This window comes from Ailuropoda melanoleuca, chromosome 2 (genome assembly GCF_002007445.2).
Source record: "Ailuropoda melanoleuca isolate Jingjing chromosome 2, ASM200744v2, whole genome shotgun sequence".
Taxonomy (NCBI): Eukaryota; Metazoa; Chordata; class Mammalia; order Carnivora; family Ursidae; genus Ailuropoda; species Ailuropoda melanoleuca.
The window spans coordinates 148,336,736-148,350,295 of record NC_048219.1 but is presented as its reverse complement, the minus strand read 5'-3'; positions in this window follow the sequence as shown (position 1 = coordinate 148,350,295).

The following is a 13,560-nucleotide window of genomic DNA, read 5'->3' as shown; positions in this document are numbered from 1 at the left end:
GATTCATACGACACAATGAAATTTGCAGTTATTAAAATAAGATATATGAGGAGAATGCAAAATATAAGAATGGATTATGATAAAATGTTAATGAGGGCAGGAGTTGTCTATTTTGTGAGGTCAGAGCCTGACCCAATGCCTGGTAAGGTATCGGACAAAGTAAGTGTTCAATAAATATCTCTCAACGATGCCCCACATCGTTACAACCAGCAAGACAAAACTATCTGAAAGGAACATACTCCGAAAGGTTGACTAAGCTTATATTTTAAAGCAACTATGAATAACCTTTTTCATTCTATATTCAGCATTTTTCTAATGATTTTTAAATAGGCAGGTACTAATTTTATAATAAAAAAAGATGTGAATAATTGCAGAGGTGTATATTTGGTGAAAATTCTGAGAGAACATTTTTTTTAATTTAAAAAAATTTTATGAACAGGTTTTTTAAAATTGTTATTTATAAATTAAAAGAAATGAAAATTCAAGCAGACTGCTTTAGAATTTGTCAAGATTTTCCAGTTGATATTTTTAAAAAAGGCAAGACCATTTTTTAAAATCCTTAGAAAGCCATTTGGGGGAACTTTACATTAACAACAAAAAAAAAAAGACAAAACACCAGCTCAAGGGTAGATAGATCACTGAAACAGAAGACGTAAATAAGAATTAGATGAATTAATATGCAACAAATGAGACTTCACCTAAAACACAGAAAAATGAAGACTTATTCAACAAATGATATTGACATAACTAGTTACCGCTAGAGAAAAAAAGATCACTTGGAATCCATGCCTTATACCATACATCAATATAAATTACAGATGAATTCAAGAGTTATGTTTTTTAAAAGTAACTCCTTAGAAAAATTAGAATAACTTACATACTTAATGTAGATAAAGAGGAGTTATGATATGTTATGCTAAAAACCAAAAGGAAAAAAAAATCACCAGAAAGTATTTGACCAGGTACAGAAACTGAACCCTCAACTGCTTCCTGACAGACATAACCTACACGCACCAAGCCGAAACAACAAAACAGAAGTTTGTACTATGAATAAGTTTTAATATGATCACATGTAATTCTGTATAGGCTTATAAAATTATCAAATCATCATAGACAGTTAAAGAACATGTCAGAAATTCAAAGTTATTCAACAGCATGTTGCCTTAAAAAAACAAAAAGTAAACAAAAAAAAAGCACTAAGAAATGTATTAAAGTGAGGTACTACATTCTTGTCCACAAAATTTGCAAATCTAGAAATTCTATGATGCCAAATACCTGTGATAATATTATGAGAAGAGCACTTTCCTATATTGCTGGTGGCATTGTAAATTGATACAACCTTTTTTTGGAAAGCAATTTGGCAATGTATTTCAAGAGTTATAAAAATGTGCATACCCTTTAACCTAGTAATTCTACTTCTGGGAATCTATCCTAAGGAAATAATTCAAAATATTAAAAAATGCCATATGCCTGACAATGTTTATCCCAGTGTAATTTATACTATATAAAAATGGAAACCACTCAAACTGTCCAACATAAGGCTATGCTTTAGTAAATTATGGTCCATTCACTCGATGGAATAGACATGAATATAAAATAGTGAGTATTGTAACTATCATTTCGGTCATGATTTCCTTCTCATGGTAATCCTTTTCTATGAAATCAGCTCATGTCCTGCTTAGTTAATAAGACCAACAAAAGATGTTATGCGTCATCTTTTTAACTGATGTTTTTACTTAACATTATGTCACTTAAACTTTTCTGAGATGCTTTACAGTATATCTCAAGTGTAAAATCAGGTTAAGTGTATGCTTTATGCTTCAGAAAACAAAATGCACAATATGATTGTCTGGAAAATGTATAAAAGAGATTTGGAAGAAATATGCAAACAATCATTTCAGGTTAAAGGCCTGTTTACTTGTGATTCTGGCTACCTCTTTTATATTATACAAGTAGTTATGTAACTGGAAGAGATTTAATAGGAAACACTATGCTTTAATGTGGGGCTGCAAAGAAAGTAGTTTAATTTTGACATGATAAGCAAGTTTACATTTTAGTTGAATGTCTTTATAACTGAAGAAGTAAAACAATATATTTAAAATGGGGATATTATCTAAATATGTTGAGAGTTATACTTCAGTTTTTTCAGGTCCAAATTCTAGAAGTTTGTCATAGTTTATAAAAGATCTCGAAGGTATGCCTAGTAAAATGTCAGAGTGCATATTTTAACTTCCCTGTATTATAATGTCCCAAAATAACTCAGATAAACATCACAGAGTGATATGAGTGGATTAAAAAAGGTGACAAATAATTTTCAGTAAGAATATACACTCAGTTGTGTGGTGGAGGTAAATAGCATAACCAGCTTGGACTCAGAGATACTAAATAACTTCCCTGAAGACTTAAAGGTAGCTCTTGACAAAACTATATACAGAACGTTGGAATTTTGTCCCCATTCTACAATACTGTCATATCCACCAGGGCATATAGTCCAATTTCCCAAATCACCAGCTCTTGTAAAGATGTCAAAAGGAAGTCATCAGAAAATTCTTTTAATAGTCTTTTCTCACCCTTGAGAGCATGAGAATGATCTTCTCTGATACACTGATATAAATTTGGTAATACTATTAGAATCACTCCTAATACCCTATATATATTCTAACATACCACAGTTTCTAAACAAATACTTATTTGTGTGATTACTTCCTTAATATTTTTCTCTCCATTTTCTCTGAATGAGAACAGGGACTATATCTGATTTTTATATCCAATATAGTGCCTAGCATAAAATATTCAGTAAATAATTCCTGGACGAATAAGTGAATGAATAGATGGATGGCCAAGTTCCCTTCACACTCAAAGTCAATTGAAGGGAAAGTTATAGAAAAACAACAACAACAAGAAACAATCTTTTTACACTGCCTAATCTACTTATGGACCTGATTTTTAAGAAAAGTAGTATATGCTGACAATAGAGGAGTCCAAAAGTATTTAGATAAATCAAAGGACAATAGGACCATACATTGAAATAAATCAAGGGTGTTTGGCATGTGACCCTAACCTCTGAAATACATGTCAGGAAAACAATGACCACATTCTCTCACCAAACTTCTAATAGAACTATGGTCAGAGAATGAATATTGGCTTATATTCTTTTCTACAAATACAGTAGGGCAGCAAAATTTTTTTCCCTGTTTATACAATGTTTACATAGAAGAGATCAAGTTATGTGCTCCATAAAGCTAAATATTACCAATGAAGATTAAAATCAATCAATCTCAATCAAGCTCAGACCCATTGGCAGAGATATTTAAAGGGACTGATGGAAAAATAAAACTGTTAAATATTTGGTTCAACTTTCTCTAGCTCTTAATCAGAACATTGTGGTCATTGATCCAGAAATCTGGCATCTTGGGGTTTTCGTTCTGATTACGTTGCTTCAGCCGCCTGGATGCCAGTTTCCTCATCAGCAAAATGAGAGAGTCCATAGATTCTTTCCAATTCTAGAATCTGTATGATTTATGCTATCATATAAGTAAGTGCTGTTGAACAAACTGAATAAACTAACATGGCTGGTAGTGCTTTTTAAAACACTAACAGTGCTTCATGTCAAGACTTATGCCAGCAATGATTTAAGGCCATATGTATCCACACAAGTTGATTAACTGCTAAAATGCAATTTGGCTTTTAAAAACCTGAACGTCTTTCTTAAATAAAGGCTGCCGTAACCAGCCACTCTGCTACATACCCACCTCACCCCCTCCCCAGCTGTTTTGGCTATAAGAGTATATATGCATCCAAACCAGCTACTAAGTTAAGTGGGAAAATACACGCCAGAGATTCTAGCTGTTTGAAGTTTTGTGAAGAAAATAATCAATGTTATTTTTAATAAGTTTGTTTACACCAGATGAGATTCCCACTTCCTGGTCAGATTAATTCTAAGCTTAATTTTTTCTTGCCTCTAGAAAAATTAAAAAAAAAAAAAAGGTCCATAACTTACCTAGGGCCATTTTGCCACCCACACAAAAACCCTCACAAAATGGAACTTAGGAAATACAATTATTTGCATAGCTGAGAATTTATTTACTCATTTAACAAATATAACAAATGACTTTTAAAGGACAAAGCACAGTGTTAGAAGATATGTGCCAAATAAGATATGATACCATCTTTGCTGTCAGGTTTATAATCTAGCAGAATGGTTTTAAGAGGGAGGCTTTCACCGTCCAAGAACAGGAGTTTCCTGCCTGAAAAACAATGGCAGAATTTCATTCACCTATTCTTCATGTAATAAGCAATGCCTTAGAATTGTGCTTTTTCTGCCTTCAAATGCATTCGAGGAGAAACCAGAGGACGCAGGAGAGGGATTTATAGGCTTACTCCACAAACAAATATTAAGTACCTATTCAACAAATAAGAAAACTGTATTTCTGAATGTGGATAGGATGTCCTTCAGCGCACATGCATACACACAAAGCAGGTGCTGAAGAAGTAGGCACTTCTCGAGTAGCTGGAAAACAAGTTCTATCTTAGGGTAATTACCTGGTTAAAAAAAACAGCAATTGAATTATTTTTTAACATTGCAGCAAGTTATTCTTATTTATTTATCTATTTATTTATTTATTTTAGGACAAGAGAGTTCAGAGTTTAACCTTCCAGCTAGGGTACTTCAGATACTGGTTTCTTTCACTTCCTGCCATCACAACTGTATCCTCAGTGCCTAGCACTCTTTTGAAGCTCAAAAAAATATTTGTTGAATAATAAGCATTCTCTTTTACACTGTATTTTATATACATTGACTCATTTAATATTCTCAATAGCCTCATTAAGACAGGTACTATGATTATATATTAATGTTACAGATGAGGAAACTGAGGCAAGAGAGATTAAAATAACTTACCCAAGGTCATCTGACTAGTAAACGGTGGACCCTGGCCAGGAAACCCATGCTCTTGACCACTATGCTATGCTACTTCTAAATAACTGTCATTTCCAGTGATCAGATGGGAGGGAGGAGAGAAGGAACCAATAATGTCACTGGCTCCACAGTCAGAAGGGTAAGAATTGGGGCCTTGGGGACAGGCTGGAGATGTTGACAGTCCGTAAAGAATGGGGGAAGTGCTGTGATTTTCGGCATCCCAAGGGGATGGCTTTGATAGTGGGGTTGACAAAGACTGCCCAGTGAGAAAGAGACATGTACGAAGCTCTATAACAATCAGAAATTATTTGTGGTCCTTCTGGGCAATTTTTCTTCTGCTAATCTCTCCCTAGTTCATCCTCCTTCTTCATGCCATTCTCTTCCTTTGTCCCTTTTTCTTTTTTCCTACTATCCCTTTTAGCCTGTTATAATGTTGACCTAAATTTTAAATTATTATATTTAGGGGCACCTGGGTGGCTCAGTCGGTTAAGCGTCTGCCTTCGGCTCAGGTATTGATCTTAGAGTCCCAGGATCAAGCCCTGCATCAGGCTCCCTGCTCAGTGGGGAGTCTGCTTCTCCCTCTGACCCTCACCCCACTCGTGCTCTCTTTCCCTCTGTGTCTCTCTCTCTTTCTCAATTAAATAAATAAAAATATTTTAAAAATAAATTATCATATTTATTAATCAAATGTATATATCATCCCACTCTCTCTCTGCACTTCCATGAAAGGAAAACAACTGAAGTTATTTCAAAATTGTCCTTTATTAGTGTGGTAAATGCAGGACAATGACTCTTAATAGAAGCAAAGTCTCCCAAAGTGGACTAATTCTTAAAAAGTAAGACATTATGAAAATAAATTTTGGCACTCCATCAATTCAATATTAGAAGAGACTGCCAGATCTTAAATACAAAGCATTTCATGTTGAAATTCAACATTTTCTTTTAAATTAAAAAAATATTTCCAAATTTAGATTTAAGAATTTTAACATTAATTAGACTCTTCACTAGAATAAGAAAGAGTTCACTTGTGCCTAATGTCAGCAAAGGGATTGTTTATAGAACACTGAAGTTTCTCAGTTTCTGAAAAAAACACTAAAACACTGATAAATTACATTTGTGCATTTAACCATGTGCATGTATAAAAATAATAGTGACTCATTAACAGGAGTTGTCTAGAGAAAATTCTCACCGTCACTGGGCAATTTGTGCCTAGTCTGGTACAGTGTGTGGATTAATGATTTAATCTGAACTCACTTAGTCTAATTAGCAAAACAGTGCATATATGTATATATATATAGAGAGAGAGAGAGAGCATTGCACACAGTCAATTTGCCACAAAAGCAAGCACTTGTTTGTTAAAGCCTAAACGTAAGGATCAACACTGCAGCATCCACAACCACATAACTTGATAAACCACATAACTTAGGTGCAGCAGATAGGGAATAAGTAAAACCACTATCAGGGACCGCCATCAGGAGCATGTGCACAGGCTATATTGCCTAAGCTAAGTAGCTACAGTGAGTTTTAGTGTGGTATGTGTGTTGTCAAATCCAAACAAAAGAGATCCCATTTTAAAGAGATTGATTTGGGGTGAGGGAAGGTGATGTGATATTCATCTCTGTATAGCTTCTTTAAACTGATTTACTGCAGTGGCTTGTGGAAGTAACAGATGTTTATTTGAATGAATATTCATTCGCTGACATCAAATCCCAGTAGATGACACTTTCCTCTTAAGAGGTCATATTTTCTTCTTACAGAGTGTTTGCTATTGCAGTTGCCAATTGTCTATTTAGAAGACATAACACTAAGGAGCTATGTAAAGTGGAGTATTGATGTATAATGTAGAGTCTGAACCAAAGGTAAATATGCTAATTAGAAACAGCGATAACACCAGATCTAAACATCATAGTGACTTACCTTATGCTTCTCGACAGCATCATGATAGCTTCTAATCAACCAATCATGAATTTTCTTTTAAATTACCTCATTAGTACACTGCTTGAGTTGTAAAAACATTTATTTAAGAAAGAATTTTACCATGAAGTGAGGTGACTTTAAATCACCATAGAAACCAAATAAAGAACTTTATTGTGAAGAAGCTTTAAAAAATTATAAAATTTTGTATCAATGGAAATTATTATCAATTGGGGCCTCGCTGCATCTCTACCACTCGCTATACAAAATCTTGCTTTCCCCTGTGTGTGTTTTTAGAGAAAACAGCAGTATCAGAAGGACAGATAGCCTATTACAATTGTTTGTTTCATAAATTCATGTATTGGGGCCAGTTTATCATACCTAAAGTTACTTTGGCCCTGCAAAAGATTATTTTGGCAGAAGTTTTATTAGTGTGTCAAATTGCCTTTTAAGGAAATTGGCCATGATTTCTGCCCAAGATGGTAAGTAATAAGTTTTAAATCTTATTACTATACACTCCCACTCCCCTCCCCCAAGACAGTAGTACCATTGAATTTCCTGGTGCTATAATCCAAACACAAATTTGTTACAGAATTCCAGAAACAAATAAGATAATTTTAGGAGCAGAGTTACAATGAGATAATGATCTGGTTATGTTTCTTGGTCCATGACCTGCCTACAGTATTTAGCAACATAACTAAAGCTCAATTATCTATGGTGTTAGGAACAGATGTAATATGTATGTCAAAATCTGTAACTAATTCAAAAGTATCACTATTAAGCCATTAGAATCAGCCTTCTTTCACACACTCACAGATGTGTTTTCTATTATCTAACCCTTTGTTAGTTGTTCTTAACTTGGGCTGCACATTAGAATCATCTTTTGATGGTTGGGGAGCTCTTAAAAATCCTGATGCACGGGTCACACTCCCAATTACTTAAATCATAAGCTTCAGGGGTGAGCCCAGACATTAGTAGTTTTTTAAAGTTCCCCCAGGTGATTCCAATATACGGTCAAGATGGAGAACTCCTTAGTGGTAAGGATGCTGAGAATTGGTGAGGTGGAGAAACAAAAAGAAAAGAAGGTCTACCTACTAAATTAGAGAGTAAATGTTAGTGATTGTTCAGAATGCTGTATACCAATGATATGTAGGAAGAGATTATCAGGCTGTTTTTTTCAGATTTCTTTGAAAATCATAACTTCAGTTCAGTTTATTATATGAAAGGTAAATTTCTAGAGTTTAGAAGTGTTCACCTATTTATTAAGATTGAAATACAGCACCAATATCAGTTTCCTCTATATTTCAATATATAATAATTATTTCTAATTTGTGGAGTTCTTTTTCAAAGAAGTGGTTTTGAACAGATACTTAGCAAAAACATTGTATCAACTAAAAAACTTTACAATATACATACTATTGTGTAAGTCATGATGTAGAATGGATGTTTTCCAAATGATACTTGGAGATAGCAGGGATGTCCTTGGGAAGTAGATTTTAGCCATTTTCAGTTTAGGGAAAAAACAATAAATCTGTATTTTGTGATTTACTCCTTGAAGCTTGCTCTCATTTTCATAAAGTATGTTTTCCTGAGTTATCTTAAAAGCATTATCCTGTAAGAAAGATGAATTACAGTAGAGACAGAAAAATTCCCCCAACTTTAATGTAATTTCAGTAAGTTGGAAGCAGTGATTTATTTGACTAAACAATCAATATAATTAATATCAAAGGCAGAATAGTACAGTGATTGGATTCAAATAAACCAGGGTTCAAAACCCAGCTCTGCCCTCTGGCCATGTTTCCGGTAACATATCATTTACCTAGTCCAAGACTCACTTTTTTCAGCTCTAAAAGGGGCATATTTATATCTTCTCTGCAAGGTTGTTAGTTGTGAGAGATTAAATGGGGAAATATTGACAGAGCCCTTAGCATACTACCTGGCACATAATAAGCCCTAAATAAATGGTAGCTATTTTTTAATTATTCAAGCAGGTTTTTTGAAGGCCTATTTCCCCCCTGAGTAATATATGCTATTTTTCTTAACTGCCCACCACACACTTGACATTCTGAAGGTTACAGGAAATCTTTGCATATTCTTAAATTTAGGTGCGAGTGGCAGGGAGAGTGTGAGTTGCTGCACGGGTGCGTTCACGGCTATGTGAGTTCAGTGCATACCTCACCACGCTCATTCACAAGCTGAGGTACTGGGTTTGTGACCAAACAGGAAATGTGCAATATATGTCTCAGGAAAGATGAAATCACCTGCCATCACAAACTGTCTCAGCTACTACTAAAGAGCGGGAATCAAGAATGTTAAATCACCACGTTATAAGAATCTCCTGATTCTATATATATTGCATTTCATTGATTCCAACATGCACATTTGAACATCTCTGAAATCAAAATGTACCATCCAATCAATGATGTCTTAAATCACTCTCAGCCAGGCAGGATTTCGGACGGGGCTGGCATTACCTGTGACTGAGTGAGCTTGGCCATAGCTTTTCATATTGTCGCGATGTGTAATAAATACCCAAGGCCAAGTCAATTTAAGAAAATTCTTTAAATAAATGTAAAATAAAAATTCTAAGTGATAAAAAATAGTGTCACAGTTTAACTGGCAGTGCTTTTTCTTCCTTAATGGCACATAAAATAATAATGTTTCTTAGAATCTAAATTTAATTTGATATAATATTTTGTGTAATAATTTGCAATGGTTTTTGCAAAGCAATTTGCCAAATATGCTTCAAAACTTTTACAATATGCATATATCTAGCAATTTCAATACTTATAATTCATCCTAAGGAAATAATCAAAATTAAACCACATTAGGGGCGCCTGGGTGGCACAGCAGTTAAGCGTCTGCCTTCGGCTCAGGGCGTGATCCCGGCGTTATGGGATCGAGCCCCACATCAGGCTCCTCTGCTATGAGCCTGCTTCTTCCTCTCCCACTCCCCCTGCTTGTGTTCCCTCTCTCGCTGGCTGTCTCTATCTCTGTCAAATAAATAAATAAAATCTTTAAAAAAAAAACAAAATTAAACCACATTAATACTTCTCTCTCAGTTGCTGTTTAGACTAAGTTTGTTAATGTGGTAGACAGAATTATGCCCCCAGCCCCTGCACAAAAAAAAAAAAAAATAGAGGTCCATACCTTAATCTTTGGAACCTATGAATATGTAAGGTCATATGGCAATGTAAAATGAAGGCTGCAGATGAATTAAGGTAGCTAATCAATGGATCTTAAAGTAGGGAGATTATCCTGGATTATCTAGGTGCCCAATGTAATCACAAAGATCATTAAAAATGAAAGAGCAAGGCAGAAGAAATGGGTCTGACAAAGAAATGTAAAAAAGGAAGTGTTTGTAGTAATATGACACGGCATGAGACTCAATCCACTGTTAGTGACTTTGAGGATGGAGGAAGGAGCTACAAACCAAGGAATGCGGGAAACCTCTGGAAGTCAGGTAAAAGCAAAGCCAAGGAGACCTTTTCTCTCCTAGAGCCTCTAGAGGAGGACGCTGCCCTCACAACACCTTGATGTTGATGCCCAGTGAGACTCAGACTTCTAACCTACAGAACAACAAGATAATAAATGTTTGTTGGTGTAAGCCACCAAGTTTGTGCACTTTATTACATCAGCAATAAGGAACTAATAGCACTGATAAGGTAGAAAAATTTTTCTGGTTGTTTATCTGCATTAGGTAAATAGTTCCTAGACTTATAAATTTAATAGACCAGTAAAAGTTCCAAAAAAATGTTAGGGCCAATTGCCAGCTTTTAATTTTGCTGCCTTATTCTAAACTTACTGCTTAGAATTATATCATAACATCAGTATATTATAACATAACTTTAAAAAGAAATAATAAGATAAATATAACATATAGAAGCAAATACTTAAATAAATTAAATTTAGAAAAAACATTATTTTCCTCACTTCCAATAAAAATATTCCCATATCAGCGCTATTCTATGATCCAACACCTGGGAAACTCTGTATTAGCTACATTTTGTTGATTTTAGTGTGAGGATTTTAGAGTCCTCTAAGAAGAGGGAGATTGACATCACAACAAACAACAAAATCCTGTCCATGAGGCCTCCACACTCATGACCTAATCACCTCTCAAAGGCCCTACCTCCTGGTAACATCACAGTAGGGGTCAGGATTTCAACATACGAATTATAAAATACGAATGAAAATAACCCCAATTAAAAAATGGAAAAAGGATGTGAATAGGCATGTCTTAAAAGAAGACATGCAAATGGCCAATAGGTACATGAAAAGATGCTCAATATTCCTCCTCATCAGCAAAATGCAAATCAAAACCACAATGAGATATCACCTCACACCTGTTAGAATGGCTATTATCAAAAGAGAAGAGACAAGTGTTGTGGGGTTGTGCACCTTGAGAGCTTCTGTGGGGGTTTTAGCAGGGGAGCACAGCTACTCGAATACCCTTGACTGAAAGATGGTCCTCCTCTATCGGAGAAGGTCGTCCTCTTCACCCGAGCATGAAGTTTCAGGAGGGACGCACATGGAGCAGTGAGGGAGGAAGGGGACACCTGCCTAGCCAGCCAGATCAGCCGAATCAACCCTAGTGATCATGAGGTGACAGAGTTGCAGCCAGATCGCCCTCACATCCGTGAGGCTGTGGAGACAAGAGAAACTTTGTACATGTTGATGGGAATGTAAATTAGTACAGCCATTATGGAAAACGACATGGAGGTTCCTCAAAAAATTAAAAACAGAACTTTGTACCATACAATCCAGCAAACCCACATCAGAGTATATATCCAAAAGAAATCTGGATCGCAAAGAGAATAAAGGGGTATAGATAAACATAAATTAAAGTTGTCTGCCACAGCTTCAGCTCTCTCACAGTGTCAACAGAGATAATTTAATAACATTTTCATATTTAAAATAATGCAAGAGAGCAATAAAGAAATAATCTCCACATTTATTCAGAGTGAGAAACCTTCACATTTCTTAGCAATACCAAGCATCCGAAGTTCCAGGAGCAAAGGAAATCTTGAAAAATCCTAAGATTTTTAGTTCGGCAGAAGGCATGTGTTTGGTTGGTTGACCTTGTTTTTTTAGTGTTTTCACCATCCTCTTTCTTTTTCCCCTGTCCCTATCTCAAACAGAAAAAACCCACGTATCTCCTTTGTGGTCACATGAAAAACTAAAGCAGTAACTGGAAAATATCAGAATATTTATAATTCTATAGCCCAAAATATCCCACAGATTCTCAGAAAGCTGTCACAGAACAGTTTTTACTACTACTGTTACTAACTACTACTACTGCCACAAGTAGTAATACGTGTAGCATTAAAAATAATATTTGAGGGCACCTGGGTGGCATAGTTGGTTAAGCATCCGACTCCTGGTTTCAGCTTCAGTCGTGATCTCAGGGTCGTGAGATCTAGCCCTGCTTCGGTCCCCATGCTCAGTGTGGAGTCTGCTTAGGATTCTCTCTCCCTCTCCCTGCGCTTCCCACTTGTGCTATCTCTCTAAAATAAATAAATCTTTAAAAAATAATATTTGGAGTTGCCACCACTTTTAAATTGAGCACATACAGTGTGCTACAGACTTGGCCTGCATTTTCTTTTTTTTCTCACTATAAATGTACAAGGCTTATCACCATTTCACAGAGAGACAAACTAAGATGAAAAATTTTAAGTTGGTCAGAGTAAGTGCTGAAGCCTACATTTGAAACCAGGCAGCCCTCACAACATTCTGCACTTTCTAAGCATTAAACTTAACTGTCTCTCAGTCCTACAAACTTACCAAACGGAACTTCTGAAAGCACATTGCATTGGTAACCATTTTCGTGGTTGCTAATATTATAATTAACTGAAAATTCTTTGGGATTATTTTTAAACCTGTACTGATCTGATGGAAAAAAGTAACATTCTCAGATTAAAATTAATCAGAAACTTTGAAAATCTACCTCAACAAACACTCTTCTTAAGTATTTGACAGTTTGATAACCCTATACATTTTCTCTTGGGTCATAATTGAGATCCATGGTTTTAATTAACGTCAGTCTACTGATGAAACCCAGGTCTTTAACCCTAAGGCAAGCTTCTCTTCCTAGTTCCATTCTCTGTATACATTGCATTGGGACTTTTCTAAGAAGATATTCCATAATCATCTAAAAAATAAATGTCTAAAAACCATTTTCCCCAGTAACACTATTATATATAAATCCCCTCACTATCCCTTAGCACACTGGTTTTCCCCTTTATTCTTTTTACCACAACTTGTAATTCAATAATTTTTTTGCTCATACATTTTTCTCCATCACTAGAGTGCTAGTTCCAAGAGGGCAGGGATCAAATTCATTTTGTTCACACAATATTCCCAGTATGTAGAACAGTGTGTGATTCATAGTTGAAACAAACAAAAATCATTTGGTACAAGAGTAAAGGATACCTGTATCTCCTTCTGTGTTCAATGACTTGGTAAATATCAAGACCATCCACATTCACATGGTCCAAGCCAGAAGATGTGAAGTCAACACAGACTTGCTCTTCATTTCCACTGCAGTGACAGTTCAGGTCATTCATTTTTTTTCTTTGAATAACTGTGATAGCCTCTTTATTGGACTCCTTCCTACCAGTTTTATCTTCAAATGATTTTTCACACTCATATCAGAGTAGTCTTTCTAAAGCAGTATTTGTCAACTTTTGCAACCTATGTCTTCTAAAATGTTTTCTCCCTTTACCTTC